The sequence below is a fragment of the Aegilops tauschii genome, chromosome 6 (assembly GCF_002575655.3).
Source record: "Aegilops tauschii subsp. strangulata cultivar AL8/78 chromosome 6, Aet v6.0, whole genome shotgun sequence".
Taxonomy (NCBI): domain Eukaryota; kingdom Viridiplantae; phylum Streptophyta; class Magnoliopsida; order Poales; family Poaceae; genus Aegilops; species Aegilops tauschii.
Window position 1 is genome coordinate 342,005,570 of NC_053040.3, and position 6,508 is coordinate 342,012,077.

The following is a 6,508-nucleotide window of genomic DNA, read 5'->3' on the forward strand; positions in this document are numbered from 1 at the left end:
ATGACCGAGACACAGTCTTTCAGAAGCATTAAATCTTTACTCTGGGTAGACAGTTACACCTACTTTCCCCTACATCTGCTAGCCTACCATTAAAAGAGGTCACACAACATACTCAACTATGCCAGAGCCCATAATGGCTTGTGGCTACACACGGAAGTTTCTAGCATGAATAATCTTATGATCCCTTTGAGCCTGGGTGGCGAACCATAGGATGATCACACGGGTACTCCAGGATATTCTAGGACAACACCGAAATCTCCAGGTGCCCTGACAACCACTGGGTGCTCTAGGGTGCCTCAACAATCCACCCAGATGTGTATTAGGGTTTGCCACCTTAAGTTAACCATTAATTAACAACTCTCACATCTGTCATGGATACACTCAACCAATCCACGTCTACGAGCATAGCATAGCAGTATAAGCATAACGTAGAAGTAACTCCCAAGGGTTTGATATAAAGGACAATAGGTTCTACCTCATCATCTACTTCCCAACACCCACATGTTAATCACATCCTAACCATGCAATGTTTGAGGATTGGAACTAATGCATAAAACTGGGTAATAAAGAAGTATGATCAATGTGTTACTTGCCTTGCTGACGATTTGCAAACCCTAAAGACTCGTAGTAGCACGCTTCGCACTCCGGGAATTCTATCGCAAACAAACAATAGCATACATAAGAAATCAATCATAGATGCAAGGGTAAAACTCAGATGAGAAAGAACAAATCTGAAAGTTCAACTGAAGAGCTTCGATTTGCAAAAAGAATCAACCAAATCGGAGCTACGAAACTCAAACTATGATCAAAAGAAGTTCAAATTCAAATCTGCCCTAGACTCCATGGGTGTTAGAATCATTACTCCATGGGTGTTAGAATACATACGGATCTGAATGTTGTAGATCCGTTGACTAAGCCTCTCTCACGAGCAAAACATGATCAGCACCAAGACTCCATGGGTGTTAGAATCATTACTGTGTAATCTGGATTATTGACTCTAGTGCAAGTTGGAGACTGAAGGAAATATGCCCTAGAGGCAATAATAAAGTTGTTATTTATATTTCCTTATATCATGATAAATGTTTATTATTCATGCTAAAATTGTATTAACCAGAAACTTAGTACATGTGTGAATACATAGACAAACAGAGTGTCACTAGTATGCCTCTACTTGACTAGCTCGTTGAATCAAAGATGGTTAAGTTTCCTAGCCATAGACATGAGTTGTCATTTGATTAACGGGATCACATCATTAGAGAATGATGTGATTGACTTGACCCATTCCTTTAGCTTAGCACTTGATCGTTTAGTATATTGCTATTGCTTTCTTCATGACTTATACATGTTCCTATGACTATGAGATTATGCAACTCCCGAATACCGAAGGAACACTTCGTGTGCTACCAAACGTCACAACGTAACTGGGTGATTATGAAGGTGCTCTACAGGTGTCTCCGATGGTCTTTGTTGAGTTGGCATAGATCGAGATTAGGATTTGTTACTCCGATCGTCGGAGAGGTATCTCTGGGCCCTCTGGGTAATGCACATCACTATAAGCCTTGCAAGCAATGTGACTAATGAGTTAGTTACGGGATGATGCATTATGGAACAAGTAAAGAGACTTGCCGGTAACGAGATTGAACAACGTATTCACATACCGACGATCGAATCTCGGGCAAGTAACATACCGATGATAAAGGGAACAACGTATGTTGTTATGCGGTGTGACCGATAAAGATCTTCGAAGCATATGTAGGAACCAATATGAGCATCGAGATTCCGCTATTGGTTATTGACCGGAGATGAGTCTCAGTCATGTCTACATAGTTCTCGAACCCCTAGGGTCCGCACGCTTACCGTTCGGTTATGATCGGTATTATGAGTTCATGTGTTTCTATGTACCGAAGGTAGTTCGGAGTCCCGGATATGATCACGGACATGACGAGGAGTCTCGAAATGGTCGAGACATAAAGATCGATATATTGGATGACTATGTTTGGACATCGGAAAGGTTTCGAGAGAGTTCGTGCATATACCGGAGTACCGGGGGGTTACCGGAACCCCCCGGGGAAGTATATGGGCCCTAATGGGCTTTAGTGGAGAGAGAGAGGGGCAGCCAGGGCAGCCCGCGCGCCTCTCCCCCTCTTGTCCGAATTGGACTAGGAAGGGGGGCGGCGCCCCCCTTTCCTTCCGCCCTCTCTCCCCTTCCTTCTCTCCTAGTCCAACTAGGGAAGGGGAGGGAATCCTACTCCCGATGGGAGTAGGACTCCTCCAGGGTGCGCCCTAGAGGGCCGGCCCTCCCCCCTCCTCCACTCCTTTATATACGGGGGAGGGGGGCACCCCATAGACACACAAGTTGATCATTGATCTCTTAGTCGTGTGCGGTGCCCCCCCTCCGCCATAATCCACCTCGGTCATATCGTTGTAGTGCTTAGGCAAAGCCCTGTGCCGGTAGCATCATCATCACCGTCATCACGCCGTCGTGCTGACGAAGCTCTCCCTCGACAATCAGCTGGATCGAGAGTTCGTGGGACGTCACCGAGCCGAACATGTGTAGATCGCGGAGGTGCCGTACTTTCGGTACTAGGATCGGTCGGATCATGAAGACGTACGGCTACATCAACCGCGTTGTCATAACGCTTCCGCTTATGGTCTACGAGGGTACGTGGACTACACTCCCCCCTCTCGTTGCTATGCATCATCATGATCTCGCGTGTGCGTAGGAATTTTTTTGAAATTACTGTGTTCCCCAACAGGAATGAGCCGAGCCGAGCTCACAACTACGCGCTTATTTTTGCCAGTCACTAACGGAGAGTTTCTGACAGCTGGGCCACGATCTAAGACGTCGGATAGTGGGCTGTCACGGACTCGGACGTGGGTCGACCCCCCGTCTCTCCACGCGGCTGCGCCTTGAAGGAAATATGCCCTAGAGGCAATAATAAAGTTGTTATTTATATTTACTTATATCATGATAAATATTTAATTTTCATGCTAGAATTGTATTAACCAGAAACTTAGTACATGTGTGAATACATAGAGAAACAGAGTGTCCCTAGTATGCCTCTACTTGACTAGCTCATTAATCAAAGATGGTTATGTTTCCTGACCATAGGCATGTGTTGTCATTTGATCAACGGGATTGCATCATTAGAGAATGATGTGATGGACAAGACCCATTCGTTAGCATAGCATTATGATCGTTTAGTTTTATTGCTATTGCTTTCTTCATGACTTATACATATTCTTATGACTATGAGATTATGCAACTCCCGAATACCGGAGGAACACTTTGTGTGCTATCAAACGTCACAACGTAACTGGGTGATTATAAAGATGCTCTATAGGTGTCTCCGTTGGTGTTTGTTGAGTTGGCATAGATCAAGATTAGGATTTGTCACTCCGAGTATCGGAGAGGTATCTCTGGGCCCTCTTGGTAATGCACATCACTATAAGCCTTACAAGCAATGTGACTAATGAGTTAGTTGCGGGATGATGCATTATGGAACGAGTAAAGAGACTTGCCGGTAATGAGATTGAACTAGGTATGATGATACCGACGATCGAATCTCGGGCAAGTAACATACAGATGACAAAGGGAATGACGTATGTCGTTATGCGGTTTGACCGATAAAGATCTTCGTAGAATATGTTGGAGCCAATATGAGCATCCAGGTTCTGCTATTGGTTATTGACCGGAGATGTGTCTCGGTCATGTCTACATAGTTATCAAACCCGTAGGGTCCGCACGCTTAACGTTCGATTACGATTTGTATTATGAGTTATGTGTTTTGGTGACCGAAGCTTGTTCGGAGTCCCGGAGATCATGGACATGACGAGGAGTCTCGAAATGGTCGAGAGGTAAGGATTCATGTATTGGAAGGTTATATACGGACACTGGAATGGTTCCAAAGAAGATCGTGGAATTTTCGGAGTGCCGGGAGGTTAACGGAACCCCCCGGGAAAGTTATTGGGCCTATTGGGCCATAGTGGAGGAGAGGAGGTAGGCCACGGGAGGAGGCCCCCCCCCCTGCCCAATCCGAATTGGACAAGGGGAGGGGGCGCGCCCCCTGTCGTGGTACTAAGACTGACAGTAGAATAGGGGGTAAGGATGGAGAGGCAAGATCCTAGCTATGGCGAAGTTGTACACACGAGTTTTACGAGTTCAGGCCCTTCTCGGAAGAAGTAACAGCCCTACGTCTCGGAGCCCGGAGGCGGTCGACTAGATTATGTATGTGTGTGTTTACAGGGGTGCGAACCCTTGTCCCAGAGGAAGGGGTGGCTTATATAGAGTGCGCCAAGACCCCAGCTCCCCTCCGTTACACAGGGTTCAATGTACATAAAGAGAGAGCATTACAGGTAACATCCGTAATAAAGTGCTATAAATGATCATTAAGTATATGAGTAAACGCCCGACCGTTACTGCGCGGTGTGGCTTTAGGTCTTCTGCACGTCGAGTGGTTTAGTGGTCGAGTGACCTAAATAAGGAGGGGTCTCCAAGTGAATGGTAGGTCGAGTGGATTGCACTCGACACCTTTGTTGGGCCCCCTCTATTTACTCTTGAACTTCTTTGCTTCTAGGACAAGGACCTTAGGTAGGACGTATAGGTCAGGCCTATTACCCTACCCCAGGTCTATGTCCTCATCATTAGCCCCCGAATGGATTGAGATCTGAGTGAAAAGAAGGTTGAAGTTGACATTGCTTTGACTCTTGCTTTCATCTCCAAATGGAGGCTAGTTGTTGGAACTTCGGCTTCATTTCGGTCGCCTTGATCGATTCAGAAATGGCCTACTGGTTTTTATAACGTCACCCGTCGAGTGTTATCCTTGACATGGAATCTTTGGCGTGATCGGTTGTAGAGGATCCCGGATTTCGCGGGATTCGAAATTTTGGTGGAAGCGCGCCAGGCGGAGCGCGCCGTGGTAAGCGGAGTAGATAAATAGGACATTCCAATTTTCGCGTCACCTTTTTCGCCACGTATCCCGTGTGCGATTGTTAAGGGATTTGACAGGATCGCCCGGGCCCACGCGTCAGCCACTCGGAAGTAGGCCTTTAAAAGCGGCGAGGCCGAGGCGTCCGCACTGTGCATGCCCATTCTCCTTCTTCTTCCTCTTGCTCCTTCACATCGTTCAGCTTCTCCACTCTCGACGCTGCTGCTCCGTCGCCATGGGGAAGGAGAAAACGGCAGCGCTGGAACGCGCGAAGAAGGCGACGGGGGCGGCGAAAAGCAAGAAGACGAATCGGGGATCTTCATCGCGCTCGGGGTTGCCATCGGGTTGGATCCAGGTAGATTGGATCCGATCCTCACTTCGGCAGGAAGACTTGGACGATATGGCCGAGTTAGGGCTGATCGACCATGAGTCTGCGCGGCTGCCGGAGGGGGAAACGGAGCCGCAGTCGCGACCGGGTGAGTGTGTTCTGCTTGCCACTCACGTCGACCGCGGCTTCTCGCTTCCTCCACACCCCTTCTTTCGAGGTTTCTTGAATTTCTTCGGGGCTCAACTCCATCATTTTACTCCCAACACCATCACATACCTTGCTGCATTCGTGTCCATGTGCGAGAATTTCCTGGGGTGTCGACCGCACTGGGGTCTTTTCAAGCACATTTTCACCATCCGCTCCCAAACAGTGAAGAAAGCGAACTCGAACGACGAGAAAACCCATGTTATCCAGATGTGTGGGGTCTGGGTATCCAGAAGAGGAAGAGGAGTTCCTTCCCTTCGATGACTCTTCCTGAGTCGGTCAGGGGCTGGCAGTCGACCTGGTTCTACTGCCAGGATATCGTGACCCTAGGCCAGTCGACTAGACTTCTCCCTTTCTCTTTTGATCGTGTTCAGACTCCATCTTTGTTGAAAGTGACCGCCGCGGAGAAGGCGGAGACGGGCATGCTGGTCGAGAGAGTAGTTCAACTGATCAACCAAGGTGTCACCGGCATGGATCTGTTGGAGGTGTTCCTCAGTCGGCGCCTTCAACCACTCCAAGCTCGTGACCACTCCATGTGGATGTACTTCGGGGCTGGCGACACCGCTCGGGTTCATCCGGAGGAGGTGGCGGCCAAAACAGTGGCCCAGTGGCTGAGGGGAATCACCGGGAACAAGGACAACCCCAGGGGCGCCAGGAGAGTCAACCCTTTCTGCGACAGCAACCAGCCAGACAAGGTTTGGCCACTACAACTGATTGAATTTGGATGTGTTTTCTGACTGTTTGTTGATCCGACTGATTTCCACTCGGCACCTTGCTTTGTAGATTTACACAGAGATGTGCTCAATGCCCAATGGCGAACAAGCTCTGGAGCAGGACCATGAGGGCGAGGACAGCGCGGAGGAGAGCGGCGAGTGGGAGTCACCAGCCGACGATGATGAAGATGAGAGCGATGAGTCGGACGATGAGGAGGTAGCCGACTCACCACCCCGTTTCGAACGTCGATCCAAGCAGCACCATGATCCCGCGGGCAGGCGCGGCAAGGTTGTGGCCTCGAGCGCTCCATCTCAAAAGCGCGCTCGGTGTTTGA